Consider the following 26,733-nt stretch of genomic DNA (forward strand, 5'->3'; position numbering starts at 1 on the left):
TGCTGAACCACAATCTGTCTCTTCCTCCCAGACAAGAAGGGAGAGGAGACTAACGTGGCTTGAAGTACTCAGTAATCTTCATAGAAGCAGGAAGGAATACCACTGAATATCAAATTGGACTTTGAACTCTGGAGCTCTCATGAACAGTAAATATCCTCTCCCTCCAAAATAACTAAATAAATTGGTAGGTAGGTAGGTAGGTAGGTAGGTAGATGGATAGATAGATAGAGCCATCCCAGGGCCAGAATAGTGCGGATCTTCGTACCATTCTTGTGAAGGAAACCCTGCAGCGCGTGCTGACTGAGCTACTTCCTGGAAGGAAGGATTACTTAAGATTCCCGCGGTCTGGGTGCAGTGAGATAAAAGGAGACAACCACAGGCTTAGGGACACTTCAAAGCACTGCTTCCAGCCATGTAGGGCAGCTGGAACTTCTGGAAAACAATAGCAGGAGATGAAGCAGCTTGGCATGCAGATTGAGCAATCGGGTAAGGACTTTGGCAAGGACACTAACGAGTTCTGCAAGAAGTGACTACAGCTGAAACTTCGAGAAAAGGAGTCTCACGGGCACCGGTGGAAAGGCGTGTTCACCATTCCTACTTTGATCTGTGGGGTCACCCGAGAACTTCCCACAAAACAGTTAGTACCCCTCTGCCCTCTATTCTCGTAAGAGGCATAGGAATGTGTGACCAAGTCACAGAATTTGGGAAATGATAACCATTGCCCATGTACAGAAAACTTATAAAACCATGGTATGCACACGGCTTGCTTAGCACGTGAGAAAACTGAGACGCGGAGAAAGTAAACGTGTTGTGTGGCTTCACAGGCTACTTCGTGAGCACGTGGCTTATAATTCCAGTCTCTGTTCTACTCACCTCCAGGGCTCTCGACGCTATTCATCTGTTACTCTCCTGGCCAGAGCACTCGATGTTCTGGTTTAAGAAAGAAAAGACATGAGATGGTTAAAGCTAGGTCCAGAAAATGATCAGATTTCTAATTTTCAGAAACATAGAACAAAGTTACCCTGAACCCTAAAATTGCCTTGAATCGAATGGAAGTCTCTATGACTTTGCAGAATACCCCACAGGCCATCTTCCCAGATGATCAGAGGTCCATAGGGGTTGGTCCATATCCTTCCCATGTAATGACCAGTGCAATAAATAATTCTAATATTGCCATATTTAAAGGCTTAGAAATTATTTTAATTGAATTCGTCTTGAAAAGAAGATGAAAACTAAATATTTTTCTATATATTTTGTTACTTCTTCCGTTCTTTATATGTTACTCTTTCAGGGAGGCTTTCCTTGGAACCCACTTCAAAACTGCAAACCCACATGCCACACTACCCGCCCCTCAGGCACCTGCGGGTCTATGTTTCTTTTTTGTCTCCAAGGCAATTAACACAGCCTTACAAATGATCACTTGCTCTTTGTTAATCGTTCCCTCAATTAGAATGGAAACTTTATGAGGGTACAAATTGCTTTGTACCCCCAATAGCTGAGAACCCAGTATATTAAAGAACTTAGCAATATTTGTTGAATGAATATAAAAATACAAAAAAAAAAAAAAGTTTAAAAAGGTCCAGTGAGACAATGCCTGAAGTTAAAAATAAACACAGTGTATCTTTAAAAAATTACACATGAAATTTCCTGGCCTCCTACAGACTGAACATTTGGAATCTAAATAAATTTTATATAAATGTCTTGAGCTTTTGCTTTCCTTCAGTATATTTATTACCATGTGAGGGACAGGATTTGATAGCAAAAAGAAAAAAAAAAAGGTAATAGCTAATGACTAATCTAAAAGGGCAATTTGATCTGGTTTTTTTAAGCAAGTAACTTTTATAATAGTAAGGAAATGAAACAAATTCAAACAAATTCATCACTTGTGTTTACTTAAAATTTGAGTTTTATTTCATGTTTTTTCTTCATGGATGTATGAGAGATTCTGCTTTTCCTAGATGACATTATCAAACTTTCTAGAAGTCATCAGATCTTCTATCAGTTTCTTTGACAAGATTTATTGTTCTTCTTTCAGACATGAGAGAATATTGAACAACCTAGAACAACCTTGATATAGTTGGTCTGCGTGACTCTGTTTAGAAATCGCATTTTAAAACAAGGACAATAACAGTGATGTGAAACACTATGGAAAGAAACCGGGGTGCATTCTGCGCCCTTGTGGTCAACAGGATCCAGGTCCCATGGCATGTTTCTCAGTTCACCCCAGCCCCCATCCAGAAATTCTGGGCCACCTTTGTTATCCAGCTCTGTGGATAACTCATTTTCAAAACATCTCAGCTACAAAATACAGCTAAACAAAATATCCTCTGTGAATCCAGCCAGACTCAGAATCATCGAATGTACGTGAATTACAACACAGGTCTGGGACCCCAGAACATTCTAATGTCAACAGGTGGAGTTGGTGGGCTAGGGTGGGGAGGGGCGGGGTACTCCTATTATGTCTTGCCCAGCCCTTCATTTCTTTGACAACTGGTTGAGACCAAACATGCTCCTCAGGGCTGGTGTTGCTTTATCCATACGGTGTGTTTGGGGGCTTTCAGCTGAAGGCAATGTAGAGCTACGGCAGGCAGAATTCTTAGTATTTTCTATTAAGGCATTAAGGAGGGCAGGCGATGTGATGAGCACTGGGTGTTATATGCAACTAATGTTTCATTGAACATTCTATCAAAAACTAACGATGTTGGGTAATTGAATTTAAATTAAAAAAGAAATATATATAATTTAAAGATTCCCTGCCAATCAGATTCATTCTAAGAGCAAAATCTAGCTAATATAAGTTATCCTTAATATTGGTCCTGGAAATAAAAATGCAATTCCCCTAATTCTAATAATTTAGGGAGTTAGCTGCAAAGGTAGCTGGGGAGAACTCTATCCTCATCAGAAATCTGAACTGAAGAAATGGACTCACTGCACAATTGTTTCATCAAGCTTATTGTAAGCATCATTCTTTTCAGAAGCCATTCTAAATGGAAAAGAATCATGTGTAAAAAAGTCCTCATAAAATGGCTAAATGCAAAACCTGTGCTACTAGGAAAATATTGATGAGCCGTATACATTTTAATAGGCATTCGGATAAGCCCAGTCGTTATATATAAATCATTGAATAAACATACAAATAGAGAATTAATCTATAATTTTAGTCCCTCCCCCAAATCAAACTTTCTATTTAAATTTTCTTTTACTAAAGTGGGGGTTTGATCGAAGAAGAGTCTTATTGACAATGGAGTGGCTGTCACCTATAGTAACATCAGGGGAAAGAGTCTATCTCTGCCTGTTTGCTTCGTCCTGGAGAACCATTCAAAGTCAGGGATGGCAGTGGTTGTCACCAAAATAGCCCCTTTTGTGGACCAAGTTCACTTCTCATTCTGGGTCTGTGGACTTCAGTGGCAACATGAGCTCTTACTGGTGAACTTGGTGGGTACCAGGGTGGCAAGACCACCAGTGTGACAAGGCTGAACAGAGGACATGTGATGGTGTGTGCCTAACAGCGATGCCTTTATTAGCACTACCATACCTCAGTCAGAAAAGGGGGGGGGCCTTTTGGTCAGAATATGATTTTCCTGTATATTTTCCTCACTGTAATAGTGACCAGGGCTTCTCCTTGGAATAACTGAGCATTCTTTGGAGTTACACATGGGTAGAAAGACATTGTCAAAAAAAGGTAATCTATAGACCTTATATTATTGATTTTAATATAAAGAATATAATCTAGAGTCTCCTGAATGACTTAGCTATACAATCATATCATCATTTAAAAAAAAAGTTTTATATCTTCTTTACCAGTATTTATGCCAGGTTTTATATTTTCTTTGCCTATTGTATTAGCCAGGTTCTCGTATGACACTCAAATAAGAGAGAGATTGACAATCCCTGTCTAGTTTCTGATTTTATTTAAGTAGTTTAGGTGAATCATCATATAAATGATATTAATCATTAGTATTTGTGAATTTTTGTTTACAGTTTTATATGTGACAAATACAAGATCAGGTTTATACACACATGTTCAATGGACATAAGAAAAATGTGTATTCTCTATTTGAAGTGCATAAGCTCTGTCAAGCTTATGGATTGTACTAGTAAATTTCATGATGGCCTTCCTGACTGTTTACCTATTAGAAATACCCTCTTATGAAGAATTATTAGAAGAATTTAATATGATGCCTTTATATGAAATAAAATATATAGGTCAATAGATAATTTAAAATGAAGCATAATGAACAAGAACAATACTTCGTATTTTTAGAATTTTACTGAAATAACGTAAAACAAGATGAAAATAAAGTGAAAGCCACGCTATGTTTGTGAATGGAAAATTTAATGTTATTCAAGATTTCATTTTCTCCAAACTAATGTATCAATTTAATGTTATTTCAATTAGATTTGCAGCAGGTTTTCTTTTTTCAATTGAGATCTATTTGGGAAAAACAATTCAGACATTGATCTTTGGTGTATTACTTCTCAATTGTGAATGGCAGATGAAACTTTTAAAGTGCTTTCAAAATTCACTTTATAAATAATACACTCAGAGGCCTTTGAGAGAGATTACAGACATACGTGTTCAGCACAAACTGAAAAAGGAAAAAAAACAAAATAAAAGTAGTGTTGTATACTATAGACAGGTATTGAACTGTATCCAGAATAACCCCTCAGCTAATGCTGTGACTTTGTATTTGGGCCAAACATCTGCACTTTAAATCCCTTATGTGATTAATTTTTCTCCGGGTAACTCCTTAATCTCTTAGGTAAATATATCTCAGTGACGCTTGTCCCAGTCATCGGCCATGTCTGAATCCTGAACTAAACACGGTTTAGCCTTAAAGACGGTCACCAGGTACAGTGACTTACGATAAATCATCTATAATCCTTTTCAATGGTGAGTTAAAGCTGGCCTTTGATGATCAACAGCAGTCAGGACTGGTTATTAATAGGCTTCTCCTCCATCCTTTCCAAGTCTAATAAAAGGCCCATTGTTGTGCTCAGGAAAATTCAGCACTGCGTAAGGTCTCAGTAAATCACATTTTAGGGATGACAGGGAAAAAAAAGGAAAGAAGTACATTTTGAATAATTGAAAGTTAAAACACAGAAGAGACGAAACAAACACCTTGCAAACGACATTCTGGAATGTTTCAGGAGTCTGGAAAAGGAGAAACAGTGAATCTAAAATAATGTCTGATAAGTAGTTTAGACACATATAAAAAAAATAGTTACAAAGTTTTTTCTTTCCATGAAAGGTCAGATCCCATTTCAAAACAGACATACTACTTGGGTAAAATTATAAAGGTCATCAGAAAGTAAAAATGAGCTTAAAGCTCTATGGAGAACGTTGTCTTAATTTACCCAAAATGTGCATTTTTTAAAATTTGCACATAATTTGCTTATGAGAGATAAATAAAGAAGACAATGAGAGTAGACAGCTGACTTGGCGTTTAGTCAGCAAGTTATTCCTCAGAGTTTTGAGAGAAATCGGTGTTTAATATCCCCAGTCTGTGGACACAGACTGATTTTATAGACTACCCCTCCTGGAGTGAGGGGCGGGGCGGGGGGCGGTGAGTAAAGAAGAGTGGCCAGGGTTCTCATGGTCTGCACTCCCAAGCAGCCCATCTCACTCTCCTTTGGTGCATGGAAAATCATGGAAAGAGAAAAGTAAGGAAATCTATTTCTTAGCACTCCTGAGTTCTCCCATTTAAGGCAGAGGCAGAGGAAAGACGTGATAAAGGTCTGTTACTCAACACTTCCATGTGCTCAACGGTCCAGAGAACTGAAAGCCTGCTTGCCTTCCTGGCATCCAGAAGCTTCATGCAAATTGCAAGGCTTGGTCTCATAGTCCGTAGTCAGTGCAGACCAAAGAGACGCTCTGATAAGACTTGTAACAAGAACACGCAGCTACTGCTTTTCACTCAAATTAAAGAAAATATTGGGGATGGTGTTTAGAAAGATAATTATTTCTTTTTCGTGTTTAGATGTGTTTGCATCAATAATTCCTCCAAATACTGTCTCTCTGTCTCTTCTTTGTATCTGTTATGAGGCAACTGGGTAATTGAAATGTCAACTAGCATTTTTCCAGCGTAGTGCTTTCTTAGAGTACATTACCCCCTCACTTACACTCAGAAGCTGGGCAGAAAGCCACTGCTGCCCAGAGCACCGCATCGCCACGGCTCAGGGAATGGGCAGGCGTGTGGCCCCCAGCTTGGAGTCGCACAGCACAGCCACCACTGCTAGCCACTCTCAGAAGAGTGCTTTATCTGTTAGTGAATTTCACCTCAAAATTCCTATTTCTGGCTTCTCTTGAAAAAAAATCTGAACACTCTGCAACACTAAGCCTGCATCCATTTGGCCTCATAAGAATGTTCATTTGCAAAATGAAACCCTGACAGATCTAATGCAATCTACGTCACACCAGCTGACGTCATCGGTTCTACCACGGGGAAATCTCTCTTTGAGTGAATATGAAGTCATTTGTTCAGCAGCAAGTGTGTATTGAATGAATATGCCGCACTGCCTGTGACTTATGTGGGAGACATTCGGGGTGCTTCCTCTGTGATTGAGAAGGTGAAACAATTGTACGGCGCACTTGTAAAAGGCAGAAAACAAAAACCTTGCCTGAACTGCCACAGTGATTATAGTACAAACCACATCGGTTACTTAGCTCTTAATATGAACTCTCATGCCTTCTGGTCCTCTTTCCTGTATATTTATCTTGTCTCCCCAATGAAACAGCAGCTTATCAAAGGTCAAGATGCTTGTCTTTCATGTCTTTATGATTGCCCACGGTGTTTTGTACACAGTAATAATGCCATAAATGCACACTCATTCATATAAAATGTTATCTGAAGCAGAAATTTCCCAATATCCTTCAACAGTAATGATGTTGCAACGTCTAAGACCATCTTCCTCTCCCCTCTCTTCCTTTATAGGAATAATGCTAGGCTGAATTACACAAAGTGATGCCAACTAATTTTTCTAGATGTGTTTTCTATTGGCCACTCTCCCTCAAATCACAAGCAAGGCTCCTTTGAAGCAGGCCCTGCCAGAGACACGATAACCATCAGGCTGTCATGCTGATAAGTGTGTAGCCCTGGAACCCAGCACTGGTTACTGGCACTTACATGTTCACACCAGGCGCTGCCAAACCACATGGACTCCAGTCCAAGGAGCTTCCTCTCCATATGGGGCAGGCTGGCAGGCTGCTCACGCAAGGGGATGAACTGAGAACCCTGAAGGCAAGTAACAAACTGCCTCTTCTTGGCAGAGACCGTAGGCCAAGATGGGTCCAAGCTGATTCCACAACACAGATAATGATCTAAAGTGAATGCACCAGACTCTTCTCTTATAAAGGCAGCCATCAATAACACATCAAGGTAGACTAAGTTGAAATGGAAATTTGAATGCTGGTTCCATGGATTTGGGTAATATGTGACCGTGATGCCGTAACTATGCTCAATGAGGTGGGCAAGCGTGCATCAGAAATCTGGCCCTTTTCCCGATACTTGAGTTATTTTTGCTTCATCTTGGTCCAGTACAGTATGCGGCATATTCTTACGTGCTCAATATCTGTTGTTGGAAGGACGATTATGTCATTACAGTTAACAAGACTTAAATGGAATCCAAATCCTCATACTAGAAAAAAAGAATCATCGGCTTTAGAAAAGGCAAATGGCTGCTGGTGAATAAAATTAGAACTATACTCACACGTAATTGAGAACAAGATGACTATATTTGACATTCTCCCTGACTGCGTACATCTATCGTGTTATTAAGTTTCTCATGGGATGTTAGCAATGGTGCTTTAATACGGTTCATCACATCATATTACCACATGAAGTGATAATCAGTTCAGTGGGTTAGAAATTAATAGACTAAAGGAGGAAATGTCTGTGTGGACCTGGTTCTCATCATTCCTTTTTCCTTGCATGACCCTCCAGTGGAAATCCTTTTTTGATTCTATAAGGTGACTCATGGATAGAAAAGAAATAGGAAGAGAGGGCCACATCTCACATGCAGTTGCGTCCACCGAGTTATAGGGATTGCAAATCAGCATTAATGAATAGTAGGGATACAATTTTTTAATTTCCTACAAAACTGATTCTTGATCTCAGCCCAAATTCTCCCTCTTTATAGGAAACTTCCTCCACCATCTGTTCTAAATTCTCCTCGTCTACTCACTCTAGACTTGCTCTTGGTTTACCCTATTTTATTATCTTCATATCACTTAGATTTTGAAGTAACTCTCTGTATTTTTTTGGTTTACTTGCTTATTGTCTGCCATTCCAAGTCAGTTCCAAGTCAGCAAGAATATTTCTGGCCTATTCACCACATAGTAGGTGCTCTATAAATACCTGTTAAAAAATTGATGAACAAATGAACATTTAATGTTTTCAAATTGTCAAAGCTACCACATTACAATTTAAAAACATGTTTTGTTTTTTTTTTAATTTCTAGCACGTATGCCTGAGTATCTTTGAACATCAGCCCATCCCCGATTCCATCTCTGAACACTGTCCCATCTCTTAGCCTCACTCTGTCCCAAGCCAGCGATGGTGGGGGAGGTGGGGCCATGGAAGGTTAAGGGTAGCGTAAGTCTCAAGAAAAGGATAGAGTTGTCTTACACAATTTTTTTTCTATTTGGTAACAAAAAAAGCAGAAGTTTGATGTTTTGTTTAGTAGACCACAGAAAACTAATGACTTCAGCTAAAATAATAGACTTCTTGGGAGAAGCAGAAGTTTTTGTGTGTTTCTTCCAGGAATGCNCTTTTTGCAGTAGGCTGATTCAGCTGGGAGAGGAGCACTTTTAAGCTTTCCACCTTCCTCCTCTTTCCTTCAAGGAAAGACAGATGCAATGGCTCTCATAGATAATGTGAAGGATGGAAACCCTGTAAAGATAACAAAGATGAGACACCAGAGTATGGCCCACTGATGGCCTCATGGGGCCATCAGACCAGCCCTAGATAGCTACCTCTGCAATTTTTATTTTTTTTTTTTTTTTGAGAGAGAGAAAAAGAAATTGGTTCTACCATCATTATTTAGGGTTTTTTTCCCCCAATCCTAGTCAACCAAATCTATCCTTATCAATACACCATTAAAAGGACTACAACTAAAAAATCAAAATTCTCAATTGATTCCAAACTGCCATGTTAACATTGCTCCTTCCAAATACCATACACTTTTTTACAAAGCTCTTAACATGCTTCCCTCATTTGTCATTTTAATCCTTAAAATATACTTCTTAAATCACTTGAGGTAGGTAAGAGATGAGAAAATAAGACAACAGAGGTTAAGTCACTCATCCAAGGTTTCCAGCTGGTAAGTTAGAGCACATCATCTGAATTTCAGCCAAGGGCTAAAGTAGAGTCGGCTGCCAATTGCTGAAATTTGTGTCAAAGTTTCAGGAATATCTGCATGTTTTGTAATGAGATTCATCATCTCGTTATAAATTTCCTCTTTGAGAATGAAGTACGTAAAGCTTTGAATGTGTATAAGGAAGGTGACATCAATGTAGCCATTATTATCAAAATTTTAAAAATATTTTATGAATTCTGAAAAATCTCCCACAGTGAAAATATATACAAAATAGATAGTACAGCCAAAGAGCTATTCTTTTTCTATTTTAGTGATGGGTAGTAGATGAAAGTATTTGATTCAACAATATGGGCCAAATAACTCAAATGGTAGATATGGGAATATAAACTTAGACAAGGTCAGGGTTCTAAGTGGATTCTGCCACTACTTGGTACTATGACCAGATGTGGGTACCCAACAGCAGCTATGCAGGCATGTGAAGATTTATTGAAAAGCTATCAAATAGATTGCCTCACAACTGACCCAATGGTTAGGGCAACCCGATTACATAATATTTATCCATTTGAATCACCTAACAAATCAAGTTGCATTAATATATATTAATACTATGAAATACATTTATTAAATAATTTTTTATATGTAAAGCAGTTTGCCAGGGGAAGTTGCAGCTATTACGTGAAAAGAACCTCTCTTTATGGGATTTTGTGAAGTTCACTACTGCGTGGATCATACAATCAGAATACTGCATTAAGGGGACGATTTTTTTAAAACCTGGTTAGAGCTAGTATTTGAAGATGAATGTGTGCCCCTATGCTTTAGGTCTCTCACAGAAAAGAAATTCTACTTTTCTGACTAACTTGTAGTGATTTTTGAGCATCTTGGCCAGTAACTTCATTTTATGACTATGAATTTTGAGGTGGGGTCATAATTTTTTCTGGAGAGAAGATAAATAGTAGACAGAGATGATGGTCAATATCACACCAACACCAATACTCTGCAGCAAAGACCACTTTCATGTTCAGAAATAAGAGATCCTCAGGGCACCTGAGGGGCTCAGTTCTTAAGCATCTGCCTTCCACTCAGGGCATAATCCCAGCGTTCTGGGATCGAGCCCCACATCAGGCTCCTCTGCTGGGAGCCTGCTTCTTCCTCTCCCACTCCCCCTGCTTGTGTTCCCTCTCTCACTGACTGTCTCTCTCTGTCAAATAAATAAATAAAATCTTTAAAAAAAAAAAAAAGAAAAAGAAAGAAAGAAGAGATCCTTTTCTTATAACCTTTAGATTACCATTATATTAAGATTTTAGCCCATGTTAGGAACATCAACCTACTTAAGAAAAGGAGCATTCTTTAGAGCCCACCTAGTCTGATCAGTAGTGAGACTATAAATTTAAAATGATTTTTTGGATACAGCTCTTTCAAGTTATTTCCAGACTGAAACATGCTGCCTGAGTTTAGATAAACTTTGGATGTACTCTGGGAAAATTAATTTCCTGACTGTCCTAAGATCTGGCTTTTTCCAACCTATAGTCCCTGTGCCTGAGATCTATCTATATATATATTTTTAATGACACGTTGAATATTTCTGGCCTACCTGGATTCTGTCCTACATCGATATGCTAATTCTTTGTGTGATTTTGATTTTGTTTCATTTGGCTTTTTGGAGAGTCATATTAGGGCATAACTAAAAAAACTAACTTCTTTTTGCCTATAATATGTATTTTGAAAATCTAGACATTCAAGTAATATTTACCTAATGGATTTCAAGATATAAGATTGAGGGTGCCTGGATGGCTCAGTTGGTTAAATGTCTGACTTCAGCTCAGGTCATGATCTCAGGGTCCTGGGATCAGGTCCAGCTCCATGGTGGGCTCCCTGGTTAGCAGGGAGTCTGTTTCTCAGCCTGTCCCTTTGCCCCTCCCCCTGCTCGTGCTCTCTCTCTCTCTCTCAAACAAATAAAATCTTTAAAAAGAAAGGAAAAAGAAAAATAGAAGATTAGCTCTTGTATCTTGAAAGAACTGCCAAAGATTGCCAGCTAAGCCTCAATTTATCCTGGTCTCATTCCCACCTACTACTCACTCACTGTTTAGATTTAATATTTTTCCATGTTTGTTTTCAGTGTTTCCTTATTGTTCAGTTTGTTTGTTTGTTTGTTTTAGAGAGAGAGAGAGAGAGCGAATGAGCAGGGAGAGCGGCAAGGGCAGAGGGGGGAGCCTGACCGGGGGCTCAATCCAAGGACCCTGGGATCATGACCTGAGCAGAAGGCAGACGTTTAACCCGCTGAGCCACCCTGGTACCCCAATATTTTTCCATGTTTGTATCACATTCTCAAAGATGGTTAATGTTTAAAATAGGAGGTAGAGATTGTATTTAAATGATTAAATTTGCTTCCAGTGGAAAAAACAAAATGGAGTTTTGGTAAAAAAATATTCATCATTTACCATCTTCATCCTTAAGGTACTTTTTTTTTACACTATCAGTTTTGCAGAAACTACCATATCAGTTAAGCCATGTAGGCTGCAAGTAAGAGAAAAATCCAATCTTCAGTAGCACCAACAGTAAAGTAATTTAGTATCTCACAAGACGGGAAGTCCAGAAGGAATTCCACAGACGGTCTACTGAGCAAACCAATCCATCATTAAGGACACACGTGATTACATCATTTCAGTCTGCCACGCTCAGCTCTTGGCCTTTCTGTCCGCATAGCAGCGACATAGAATAGCAGTCCAAAGGTCTAAAAAGTGAAAGCCCTTCCCTTGGGTCTTTTCTTTTTTCCCCCAGGAAAATCTCCCAGGCATTCCAGCAGACTACATTCCAGCAAATCCTCATCACCTCACACATCCATAACAATTCACGATGAAGATGATAGAAGTACCGTGTTTTACCCGGATGAATCAAGACTCATGGCTCATGCCTTGCTGCTTCCAAGGAGCCTAGTCTTTGAAGCCCAAGATCACCTAACACCTAACAAAATGACCAATTATCTAGAAAAATCAGGGATAATGACCTTTGGATAGGTGACCAATCATCTCCAGACATCATTGTTTCAGATATGGAGTGATTTACCCCTCCATAGCCCCACTTCTTTAAGTTATTCTTTATCTTTCTCTAATAAACATGCTAGGGATCAGTAAAAATCTGCTATTTGCAAAATGACTGCCTTTACGATAATAATCTCTTAAATATAAGACTTAAGAAGTTCATTAGATGTATTATCTGGAAGTGTTTGGAATTTCTTATATTAAACGATAAACTGAGGCATATGAAACATTTTAAGAGTTTATGTGAGCAAAAACCTATTTGAATCAGGCAACAGCAAACCAGAAGCAGTCCACAGACAGGAGCTCAGGCAACATTTATACAGAAGAGGTGGAAGCAAATCAAGGAAATTATTTGATTGACTACAGCTTAAGCAGTTGTATTATTTGGGAAAGTCTCATTGGCTGTTTTTAATTCATTGTCCTCACCTTTTTTTTTTTTTCAAATCATAAGATTTATTGAAGCCTTAGTTTCTCCATTTATGAATTAGAAGTATATGCACTACAGTGTTCTTTTAAAGATTTAAAACTGAGGGTTTCACTGGGGCGCCTGGGTGGCTCAGCCGTTAAGCGTCTGTCTTCGGCTCAGGGCATGATCCCAGAGTTCCGGGATCAAGCCCCGCATCAGGCTCCTCCGCTGGGAGCCCGCCCCTCCCCACTCCCCCCGCTGTGCTCCCTCTCTCGCTGGCTGTCTCTCTCTGTCAAACAAACAAATAAAATCTTAAAAAAAAAAAATAAAACTTAGGGTTTCAGAGGGAAGGGGTGTCCTCACCTTTTAATCTCTTATCCTTGAGGCAAACAGGCTTAGGTTTGGGTTTGCTTATGTGGGCTGCTAAGGCATGAAAGCCACCTTAGTCTAATGGCCTTCTAGTTTAATTAATTTTACACTTATATGTCAGGTTACTCAGTAAAGAATATAGTTAAAATGCAATAAAGAATTCAAGTATGATTCCTTAATTCAGATCGATAAAATATTTCTTCTGATGAAGGCTTTAAACCTTAAAATAGTCACACTGCTCTGAAACACATTGTGTTACCATTAGCTACACGGAATTCAACTCAAAGAAAAACTATGACAGAAATTATTGTACAAACATCAGGAGAGCCTATGAAAGGTGTTCTAGTATTATTAGTAACTTCCTCTTAAAGACATAATGACATGCCACGTTCAGAATATTTCATGCACAGACACAGGCAGATTTCCGTCCTTAAGAGGTCTTTAAAAACTGTCTGATTTTTATTAGGAAAATAAAGAATAGAACTTACTCAACAAAGTTGCTATGAAGTCAAATAAAATTGTATTTCTCTTGATAGATAGGTATGTGGGTGAATTTATGCACGTGTATACACACACACATATATATATATACAATATATATAAATATATGTGTGTATACATTTATATATACACACATGTGCACATATATACACACATGTACATATAAATATAGACATATAGAAAGATATGCATTCATATATATACACACACACTCATACTCTGTTTATTCCCAAATATACACTCATTGCAACTTAGAAAATGTAATTGTAAGTTTAATTAGATTGTACACTCAAAAATTATATACCACCTTTTTTTTTTAAGTAGGCTCCCCTACTTAAAAATTAAATTTGCTTCCAGTGAAAAAAGGAAACTGAAGCTTTGGTAGAAAAATACTCATCATTTACCATCTTCATCGTTAAGATACATTTTTTTACACTATCCGTTTTGCAGAAACTGCATAGAATTCAATGTGGAGCATAACACAGAGCCCAATGCCGGGCTTGAACTCACGACCCTTAAATTAAGACCTGAGCTGAGATCAAGAGTCAGATGCTTAACTGACTCAGCCACCCCGTTGCCCAAAGACTATACCTTTATATCTGATTATGATGATACGGATGATGATTACTCTGTGAGGATTTTGAAAAGACAGAGCATGCATAATATCTAGTATGTTAACCACATTTAAAAATTATCCCTTGATTTGAGACTTTGAGCACTTTGCTTTTTTGCTGCCTCTGATTTGGTCTGGTTTGGGGAGAAGGAAGTTATCCCTTAGTTAACTCTTACAAGTAAAATTTATCATTTGAATCCTACAATCTAAGGAGAAAAACATTTGGGTGCCTGAGGCACGCTGATTTGCCTCAGAGTGAAAGTAAACATATATCTTTGAGGACCTTAAAACGGGAAAGAAGTTCTGTTTGTTTTAGAGTTTAAAAACAGTTATTTTTACCTTGTTTGCCATACAGAATTTCTTCTAGCATCACTAATTAAGCAACATTGTCAGTAGTCCTTATGCTTTAAGAATTACAAAAGGAAGAATGGCGATAAATTAAAAAGTCATCCCATGTAACTTTTAATAAGCATGCTTTTAAGCTTTAATTTTAGATTCTGTCCTAAATTTTAGAGATATGAAGGGAGGTTATGGGATAGTGAAAAACATTTGAACTCTGGGGAGTTTGAGGGGAAAAACAAACAAACCAATTTCTGCTTATATATTGAATCCCTAACAAAGAAGTAGGTGTGTTTTATAAGGTGGTTTTTTTTTTTTTGCAAGTTTTTTTGGAAACCAGATTTCATTTTTCTACAAGAAGTTGCTGTAAATTACTGTAAATTCTTAGGTTAGCCCAATAGACCATAGAAGTAATGCCACTGTGAAGCTGACCACCACGTGTTCAATTTTTGGTGTGGGAAGATTTATACAGAACTTTAACACTTGTTGGGAATTCTCGCAGCATGGCGAACTGATACTTTGATCTATTCTAGCAGCGGATAAAAGACCAGAAATTGGCCTGCTTGTTAAAGTTCGTTGCTCCTTGGACGGTGGTGGGCAGTACAATGCCTGCTCCTGAAGTGGGTAATAAATGTCATTGCTAGGTGTGCGACCAGAGCACCATCCAATGTGGGTGCCCAGTTGCAGTATGGGCCACTCCTGTGGTAGAGATCCAGCAATTTGCAATTAGCCATTGATTAAGTCATTCAACATTTTCTGAATGTCAATTGCAGAGTAAACACAATGCCAGGCTCTGGGAAAACATTGGTGACCAAAAGCAGACACGGTCTTTTCTGTCTTGTAGGCATAAGCAAACAATGAAATAATCGCATATAAATATAAAATTGCAGCTGGGATAAATGGCAGGAGAGATAGTCCTTTGAATAACAGAAGAGGAATTTTAATCTGATAAACTACGAAATTCCCTGAGACATGGCTTCTCTTACAGGGTATATCAGAGGTCATCAGTCCATGAGTGGAGCAGACTAAGCCAGTAGAAAGGCCTGGAAAAAGGCCAGTGGGGCAAGCTGTGAGTGAGAGAGCAATGGTTGTGAGATGACGCCGGGGATGTAGGCGGCAAACGTGAGGGAGCCTTTACGGCATATGTTTACCAAAGGACCTGCTGTGGTCTTTAGCCTGAGAGCATTTGTGCACTTGTGTGTATGTGTACCTATCAGTCTGAACACACAGTGCAGAAACGAACGGAAGGAGACGAGAGTTTGGAAGTTCTTGTGGTAACAAAGGTGAAGGAGATGGTGGTTTGGTCCAGAGAAGTGTCTCTTGAGTGTGAGTGAGCATCACAATCACGCGGAGGGCTAATTAAAACACAGATCGCTGGGCCCTCACCCCAGAGATTATGACCCGTCACGTCTGGAACGGGACACGAAGGCTTGCATTTCTAACTTGTTGATGCTGAAGCTGCCGCTCTGAGGATCACGCTCGGAAAGCCACGTAAATCTTGACTTCCACCACTGGTCTAGGGTGGATTTTTCAATGCAGAAGCAAGTCTCATGAGTGAAATGATGAAAACTTCCCAGGATACTTAATTTGTATTTGAAATTCTGAGCAATAATGAAATCTAATCTAACCTAACATTTCATGATTTTTGACTCAACACTGATCTTGTGATGAGTTTTCTTACAGTAAGATTAAAGTGATTAACTGTGCCTTCTCAGTCTAGTCAATATTTCAACATGGAAAAAATATTTTACTAGGGTTAATTTGGAAATTTACCCAACTAACCATAAAATATATTTTTAACAATTAACATATTTGGGGTGCCACAGAAAGTACGTTCTCTGACCACAGTGGCATCAAATTAGAAATCAACAATAGAAAAATTTAAACAAACAAAAAAAAATCCCTAAGCACTTGGTAACTGAACAACATATTTTAAATAATTCATTGGTTGAAGAGGAAAAAAAAATGATTTACCTGAATGAAAATGAAAATATATCAAAATTTGGGAGACATAGTTAAAGCAGGAGTCAGAGGAAAATTATAGCACTAAATTTATAGTCCTTAGATAAGAAAAGAGGAAATGTTTCAGATTAATAATTCAAGTTCCCATTTCAAGAACCTAGAAGAAGAAAAACAAAGATAACCTAAAGCAAGTATAAGGAAGAAAATAGTAAAGATAAGAGCAGAAAACAATGCAATTGAAACTGAAAAACAATGGAGAAAATCAATGAAACAAAGAACTGCTTCTTTAAAAGATCAATAAAATTGATTAACCTTCAGAAAGACTGTAAAGCTGAAAACAGATAAATCAAATGGCCAATATCAGAGTAAGACAGAGCTTGTGGATATCAAAAGGATACATGAATACTACAAGTAAGATTGCATAACTAAATTTGACAACATAGCTAGATTTGACAACTCATGTTTCCTCAAAAACATAAAACTATCACAATTCATCCAATATGAGATAGATAATGTGAATAGGCCTATAATAATTACGTGAACTGAATTCATAATTTAAAAGCTCTCAAAAAAATTAATCTTTAGACCAGTTTCTCTGTAGAATTCTACCAAACTTTCAAAGAAAAATTAACACTAATTATATACAATCTCTTACAGAAAACAGAAAGGGAAAGAACACTTCAGAATTCATTTTTATGAAGCTAGCATTTCCCTAATACTAAGGACAAAGATAGTACCAAACACAACAAAACAAAACCCTCAGGCCAATGCCCTCATGAATATAGATGCAAAACCTTTAATGAATATGAGCAAATAGAATTCAGAAATGTATAAAACAAATTATACACCATGACCAAGTGAGTTTTAAGCCTGGTTTAATATCTGAAAACCAATTATTATAATCTACTGTATTAGCAAGCTAAAAAGAAAAATTACATGATCATATCAATCTATGAAGAAAAAGAATTTAAAAAAATCAACACCTACCCATGATAAAATACAAACTTCTCAAAAAAAATAAGAATTAAGGGAAACTTCCTCAAATGATAAATAACACATACCAAAAAACCTGCAGCTAAAATGGTACTTAAGGGTGAAAGACGGAAGGCTTTATCTATAAGATTAGGAAAATGACAAGAATATCTGCTCTCATCACTCTTATGTAACATAGTGCTGAAATTTCTAGCATTGCGATAAGGCAAGAAAAGGAAATAAAATCATACAGCTTGGAAAGAAAGGGCTAAAACTGTACCACATGCAAATGACATAATTATCTACACAGACAATCCCAACGAATATGCAAAGAAAAACAAAAAACAAAAAAACAAAACAAAAAAAAACAAGCAAACAAACAAGAACCTCCTAGAACTCAAAAGTAAGTTCAGCAAGGTCACAAAGTCGCAAGGTCACAAAATATAAAGTAAACATAGAAAAAAATCAATTGCATTTCTATATACTTGCAATGAACACAGGGAAGCAGAAATTTACAATATAACATCATTTATAATCACTTGAGAAAATAAAATAGTTCAATGTTATTTTATCAAAATATGTACAAAACTTCCATGTTGTAAACGACCACAAACTGCTAATGAAAGAAACCAAAGAAACTTACTCAAATAGACCCAATGACTTACCCAACTTAATATTACCCAACAACTTACTCAAATACACTAACTTTTATGACAAAAGTGCAAAAGCAATTGAATGAAGGAAGGAAGACTTTTCCAAAAAATAGTGTTGGAGCTACCCAGCATCCATGAGACTGGAAGATAAATGAACTTTGAACTAAAACCTTACACTTTATGTAGAAAATAACTTAAAAGAGGTCACAGACTTAAATGTAAAACTGAAAAATTATGAAAATTTTTGAAAAAACACAGGCAATTTTTGGGCTAGGGAGTTTTTAAACTTGAAAGCAAACGCATGATCCAGAAAAGAAAAAAATGAACTTCATCAATATTAAAAACTTTTGTTTTGCATAAGATCCTGTTAAGAAGATGAAAAGATCAGGTAGAGGCTGAGGGATAATATTTGCAAACCTTATGTCGACAGAAAGACTAGTATCTAGCATATGTAAAGAACTCTCAAAATGTAACAACAAAAAAAAACCCAAAATCCAATTAAAATTTTGACAAAAGAAATGGATACTTCACCAAAGGGAATGTAGAGATGGCAAGAAATCACATTAAAAAGTGATCAACATCATTAACCATCAGGGAATTGTAAATTAAAACCACAGTGAGATATAACTATATACCAGCAGAATGAATAAAATTTAAAAAAAAAAGTACTGATAACATTAAATCCTGGTGAGGATAGAGAGAAACTGGAACACTCATATATTTTTGGTGGGAATGTAAAATAGTACAGACATTCTGGAAAACAATTTCACAGTTTCTTTAAAAAAATAAACATGCAACTACCATATGACACAGCAACTACACTTCTGGGCACTTATCCCAGAGAAGTGAAGACATGTTCGCATAGAAACCTGCACACAAATGTCCAGAGTAGCATTATTTGTAATAACCCCAAGCTGGGAACAACCCAGATATCTTTCGATGGGTGAATGATTAAACAAACTGTGTGGAATACTACTCATCAGTAACAGGAATAAACTATGAATACATGCAACAACTTGGATAAAACTGCAGAGGATTATGAGTGAACAAAATTTTAAAAGTTACATGCTCTATGATTCCATTTATAAAACATTATTGAAATGACAAAATTATAGAAGCAGGAAGTAGATTGGTGAAATAAAGAACAGTGATTTTGAATGGAAAAGGAGAGAGAGAGAGAGAGAAGAAAGAAAGAAAGAAAGAAAGAAAGAAAGAAAGAAAGAAAGAAAGAAAAGAAAAGGAAGAAAGGAAGGAAAGAAGGAAGGGAGGGAGGGAAGAAGGAAGGGGAAGAAAGAAAGAGAAAGAGAGGGGGGAGGGAGGGGAGAGAGAGGGAAAGAAAGAAAGAAAGAAAGAAAGAAAGAAAGAAAGAAAGAAAGAAAAGAAAAGAAAGATAGGAAAGAAAGAAAGAGGGAAGGAGGGAGAAAGGATGGAAGGGAACAAGAAAGAAACCTTGAATAAAGTGGTTCACAAGATGACTGGCTAGGGATTAGAGGAGGGAGAACAGTCGGAACATCACCGCAAAAGAATGGACAAGAGATTAAGTCTGAATCTGGGAGCAAAACTGGGACAGCAGTCTATACCCATTCAAGTGAAGTTTCAAAGAAAGAAATAACAGGACTTGAAGACAAGTGGATTCAGAAATCTGTTTTTCCTTTTTATTTTTTTAAGATTTTATTTATTTATTTGAGAGAGAGAGAGTGAGAGAGAGAAAGAGAGAGCACAAGGAGGGAGGGGCAGAGGCAGAGGGAGAAGCAGAGGGAGAAGCAGATCCTATGGCCAAGGATCCCCCATCACAGGGCTCCATCCCAGGACCCTGGGATCATGACCTGAGCTGGAGGCAGACACAACTGACTGAGCTACTCGGACACACATTTCCTTAGTAATAACAAAAATTCTGGTTGACTTTTTTTGCCTTTATATCTAATAACCTTATCTAAATCAAAAAAGAAGGGAAAATTATTTTGCCCAAAAATCGGTAACAGTCACCATTGTTTAAATCCTATTTTTATCTGAAATCCTCATGAAAGCATCCAATGTAGCCTAAGAGTGTAGCACTGGATTTCTAATCCTGACTTTGCCACCTGACAACTGTTGGACAGATCAAGAAATTTATCTTCATGAAAAACACACTGAGGGGCGCCTGGGTGGGTCAGTCCTTAAGCGTCTGACTTCGGCTCAGGGCGTGATCCCGGCGTTCTGGGATCGAGCCCCACATCGGGCTCCTCCGCTGGGAGCCTGCTTCTTCCTCTCCCACTCCCCCTGCTTGTGTTCTCTCTCTCACTAGCTGTCTCTATCTCTGTCAAATGAATAAATAAAATCTTTAAAAAAACCACACACACACTGAATCGGTGTCGTCACTTCAAATTTTCTACAAATATGAAAAAAATTAATGTCATTTTTCTTCTCTTGGCACTGATGGAAAGCTTAATCATGAAAAAGCATACAGCCTTCTCAGCACTCAACAATATCCTTGGTGAATGAATGACTGTGTGAACAGATTCTCTTTTCCTTTTTTAAAGTTCTTTCCATCTGGTTTCCAAGCAAGTGTCAGACAATGTTCTAGTAAGAACTGGACCTAAAAGATACATGCTTGAAACAGAGTCACAAAAAGAGCTGTTAAACGTAAACGTGACTTGGAATACATGTTTTGAGGTGACAAAACTATATTATAAGTGAGCACCGGTGCGAATCTAACTTGGTCGTCAGGTACTCGGATAGCCTGAACAGATCTCGCCAAACATTGTTGTTGGGGCATCCCAACCACAGGTGTTCTCCTTTAAACCACATCCTGAAAATCTCTGAAATGTAAGGTAGAATTCACAATGCTCACATCTTTCAAACCCATTTGATACAAAGAATGCTACATAGTTATCTGAAGTTCAAAAAGACATCAAGCTTTAATGCTTATAATCACTGCCTAACCAGTGCAATAGTTATGAAAATTAATTTCCTATTCTCTAGAATTATTCATGGGTAGTAAACATAGGTAGATCTTTGGAATCTAAATGCCTTTAATTAGAATATACAGTTGTGTTGGTCTTTAAAAAAGTTAATAAGGAGTACATTCTAAGTATTCATCATTGCAAGATGAAAAAACATCTTCTTTTAGAAATATCTGTTATTCTTGGAAATGAACAATGGTTTATAGTAAGAAGGTGTGGCAAATAATTATAAGTCTAAAATTCAACTGTGACCGCTCCCATGTCTGTTTTCCTTTTCCCTCAAGGCAGTAGCATTTCATACAAAACTTAAAATGCCACACATTAGAGTCAAGGAATACATTTTTGTGTATATGGTAGAAATGTTAACGTAATTTAGAAATTGAATCCTTTCGAGCTCTGAAAAATATGCCCCAAAGAACTGAGTTGCATATTTCCATGAACCAGCAGGATGCATCACTGCTCACAAGAACATCATCAATAGAAGTCAGTCATTCAAACTGAATGAGAGATGACAAGTATGCTATTTGTTTCCACCAGTAAATTCTGTTTTTACTTCTTAACAAATTGTTCAATCGAACTATATTAAAACCTTTTTAGAAAAGGAAACTTCTTAACATGAAAAAAACGGCCAGTAAATAGTCTTTGAGTACATTTGAATAAGTTACTATCCAAATCAAGCTGTCACTTGCTTAGTATAGTTGGAAGAAAATATTTCATTATTGGGTCCAGAAGAGTAAATTATACCAAAGTCCCACATATTGGCACTGGGTTGCCCTTAGAATGCTGTAACTTCCTGCTTTCAATGAAAACTTTAAAAAATCATGCTCAAGTTATTTGGACACCCACATAACTATTAAAACAAAACAAAAAATGAAAACAAAAACAAACCTTAATCAAGGGGATGAATAGAAATTTCTGTTCAGTTCTAGGCTGCACAATTTACAAGAAAATTGGAGAATATGAAGCAGATTTAGACCACTTTTAAATCCTTCTAGAACCCCCACACGGACAGATGCCATGCAACTGTCCTAATTCATGGAATGTTTGAGACTTCTTTGTTTTCTTACTTAATTGACATACAACAGATTCACATTCAATGAAAACTCACCGGACCACAATGTTTGTGATTTCCATAGCTGGCCATAGGTCTAATATCATTTGTTCCTATTCCCAGGAGACTACACTTTTTATCTTAGTAAATATAGAAATTCTGTTTTCTATGGTTTATAATCTTCATTTTTTCTTCCAGTTTCTGAAGACACACATACTGTCTTACCTGAAGTGTTCTCATAGATAAGACTTAAAGGCATGTTCAATTATTAAATCAAATCACTTTATAGATTTACTTAGAGTATGTAAAAATACCTCTCTTGCATCCAAATTCGGGTATTGAATCCCACCTTTTATGAACTACCTGGCACAGTAATTCTTTAATTGACAATTTTCTGAAATTTCACAACATATGTAAATATTAAATTCATTACCACCTTTTGCAAATTGATGTTCAGCATCTCTTGTATTTGAAAATTTGGTTTGCCCAGAACTCCAGAGAATGAGGTTCAGGCCACAGCTTAACTACAAATCTAAAAGCCACATTTTATAAAAGACACACACACATTCCAAATTGTTTGCCAAATTTCACTGCTGCTAGCTTCCCACAATATTCTAAAAAAATATCAGACAAACGGGCGTCAGTATGATTAATTCTGATGATTACTTAATTTTTTTCCTATACACAGTGACCTCTAGAAGCTCTAAGTTCAGTTGAATACGCATAGAGTCACTTCAGTTAACTAAAGTGTTTGTAAATAAATGATATCTTTTCTCCATTAACATGTCTCCATCTTGACCTACAAGAGTGGATTGTATGGGTTGTCTCAGATGACTAATTTGTCTTTTTTTTTTTAACCCACTGCAAGAGAACAAAAAGGACAGAGAATAACAGAAATATTTTTTTAAATGCACATAATAAGACACTACTGAGAAAAGTGAATTTCTGCTGAATTTAAGTCAAGTTTTCTGCGAGTTTTTATCTGTTTTTTGTTATAAAGTCCGATAAATAATGACAACAAATAACATAGGAACTTCGAAATTTTCAAATAAAAAGATACTTTCATGTGTATTAACTTGTTTTACTTTCATAAAAATCCTATTGCCTAGACATTATTGTTCTCATATTACAAAGGGGGAAACTGAGACTTGGGGACGTAAAGTTAATTGCTTACATCTGACAGACAGGAAGTGGTTCAACAGACATCCACCTCCGGATCCTGGCCTCTGGTCACCATGATCAAGAATGTGCTCGTAGATGCATGTGACACAAATCTACACACAGAGACAGGCTGAGATCACTGTTTAAACGTGATAGGGATTTCTTCAAATTCCAGTTTGCGTTAAGGTCACTTCTCTGGTTGCGCTGGTGATAGGCTGTTTGCGCAGTTTGTTTTGTGTAAAGGGATATAGTCCTTGTATACTTAATTAGAAAGCTGATAAATTGTATCAGCTATCAGAAAAGTATCCTTGTTGGGGCACCTCGGTGGCCCAGTCAGCTAAGTAAATGACTCTTGATTTTGTCTCAGTTCACAGTCTCAGGGTTATGAGCTGAGACCCTCGTCAGGTTCCTTGTTCAGAGTCTGCTTCAGATTTTCTCTCTCTCTCTCTCCCTCTGCGCCCTGCTACATTTCCCCGCTCAAGCGCACACGCCTGCTCTCTCTCTTTCTCTCTCTCTCTCTCTCAAAAAAAGTATCCTTGCTATCTATCATTTCTTTAAAAGGTGAGATACCTGTGCAGGAACAGAGTTCATTATGAATCATGTCAGTAAAAAGTCACTTTTTCTACGTCATCTCTAAAACAAAAAAGGAAATATGCATTTAGTTTATGCACTATTTAAAACTTCTTAAATAATTCACTTTCTAAATTTCATAATGTAAAATTTATTTAGAGCTTACTTTTAGCTATCATATAATGATATGAATTCCTTATGGAAATGTATGTTCGATTCTGTATTGGAAAGGTAACATTAGCTGTTTTAACGAGCTCCACACTTTCAGGGGCAGACGCAGAAATTTCTCGCTCAGTTGGACACCTGTGTGACCTGCTTGTTCCTGGCAGGTCGCTTTCCTTCACATGATAATTCAAAGACTCGGGAGACTTTAAAAAAAAAAAAAAAGGAGAAGAAGAAGAAGAAAAGAAAAAGAAAAAGAGAAAGACTCAGGCAACTTCTGTCTTATGACTCTTCTATCTCTTGGGTCTCATTTTCCTCTGTCTGAGTTGGCAGAAGGGGAAGAGAGCTCAGAGAAAACACTTGGACCAGGCTTCGGTTCATGTTCCACTAGCAAGACCTACTCCCACATTCAATGTAAATTGTCAAGGGAGCTATAATGCCTCGCTCGGCAGCAACCTCCCAAATCCTACCCAATACTCTGGCAGGGCAGTCTTAAATTTTGGTGGCTAGCTGCTGTCTCTAGGTAACCATAAAAGGACATAAAATCTACATGCCTTTGTCCTATTACACATAATTAATAATTTTATATCATTTTATGTTGCATATCTGTAGTCAAGAGGCTAGGTACACACATTTACTTGGTATGTGAATGCAGTCTGAATTGCACTGTTTACCCTGTGCGCAAAAATGAGAAAATTACTTGTACTCCCTCAGAATTCATTTCATTTCTGTCAAATGATATTATGGAGTTGAACATTTATTAAACCACCCCTGACCTGTGTAGAAAGAATTTTATAAAACAAAGAAAGATTAACTATATTACAATACAATTCTGGATGTTTGTTCATTTCAAACTATTTTATATATTTGTTCATATCAAACTATTTTATATAGATGCATGTGATGCATATATTTACATATTCATATACATACAAATATATATATATACATATGTACTTTTTCCACATATGATCTTGAAATAATAATAAAATGGTGCTCTTTCATGAAATAGGAATAATAAGGCATATGACAAGGAGTTCATAGCAACTAACAGGATGTATGAAATGTCATGGATTAATATTATTAATTTCATTAATATGAAAATGTATGTGAATCTCTTTTAAACTTTAAAACCCCTTATGAATATTCAGTTTTTATTTTCATCTTTATAACTGTTATGATAGAGGATCCTAGAATTCATGTTACATGTTTTATTACATAATTGGAACCCCAGTCTCTAAGGTAGTTTACACAAATGTTCACACTAGGAATTTGAGTCTTTATACAAAATATGATGAATTTTATTTATTTTTTAAAGATTTTATTTATTTACTTGAGAGAGAAAGTGAGCAAGAGCGAGCTAGCACAAGCGGGGGGTTAGAGGCAGTGGGAAGGGGAGAAGCAGACTCTCCCGCTGAGCAGGGAGCCTGACACGGGGCTTGATCCCAGGACTCCAGGATCATGACCTGAGCCAAGGGCGGACACTTAACTGACTGAGCCACCCAGGAGCCCCAAGATGATGAACTTTCTACAAAAATCTCTAGCTTCTGAAAGAAGACCCCTATTAGGTTGTTTTTACTGCAGACATGCTCTATGGAGTAGAAATGTCAAGTATAAATTTCTGGAAACTGAGGAGAGCAGGAAAGAATGGAAATGTTAAGCAGAGAAGCTCCACCTATTTTCTGCCTGTGGCTAAGTAGCACAGAGGAGAAATAAAAGGCAAGAGGAAGTAGGTTTGCAGTTTTGCTACTAAATCTAGAACATACATTTATGAAATGTGTGCTTATATGTGCTTAAGTATATTTTTCGGACTTGTAATCCATAACATGCTATTTCTCATTTTTGAAATCAGGTTTATGATCTTGACTTCATTTTAGCAAAACTTTTTACAATTTTACTGCAGTATCTCTCATACTCAAATCATTTCAAGTATTCAAATAGCTTATTGTTTGGGGGATAAGCATCAGGAAAGGCAAACCTCCTAAGACAGCTAGCTATTAGCTTAGCCACCCCACACGGACTGAGAAAAGGAACCAACAGGTTTATTTGAGTAAGTGGTTTATGTTACGTTGGCTGAGACCACCCAGACGAAGCCTTTGTCTGACAACCCACGTGGTGTGCATGTGTATGCGAGCCCTCAAAGAGGTACGCTCAGCATCAAATACAATGTGTGGCTGGAGACAGGTACTGTGTTTCCTTGGTTTTGTCTTTTTAACAGTAATGTGCTATGAATTTTTAATTCACTCAGATACAAATGCTCATGGAATTCAATAACCCTACAGTACAAATTTATTTTTAACTGGTCACTGAAAAGGAAGTGGAAATATATTCAAATTCGTTCTACTCCTTAAGATCGTAGTTTAAACATGTGCCAGTAAATAACTGGTTTTGCGTAGGAAATTATACTGTATAACCCAGAGACCTAGAAGAATAACTGTGACTCCAGACATTGAAAGATGCATTCCAGATCGACAGTTGGAATCCATCAAATCAATGCTTTCCTTCAAACCTGATGCCTTGTCTACCACATGCAACTACTGACAATCCAAAAATGAAAATGAGAACAATTGGTCTTAACAACCTGATCAAGTACTACACTGCCCGAACTCGGGACCCCCATAATGTATGAGAGGTATCATTCTACAATGCATAAAGATGAGAATTGCTGGTTTTCAT

Source organism: Ursus maritimus, unplaced genomic scaffold (genome assembly GCF_017311325.1).
Source record: "Ursus maritimus isolate PB19 unplaced genomic scaffold, ASM1731132v1 scaffold_3, whole genome shotgun sequence".
NCBI lineage: Eukaryota > Metazoa > Chordata > Mammalia > Carnivora > Ursidae > Ursus > Ursus maritimus.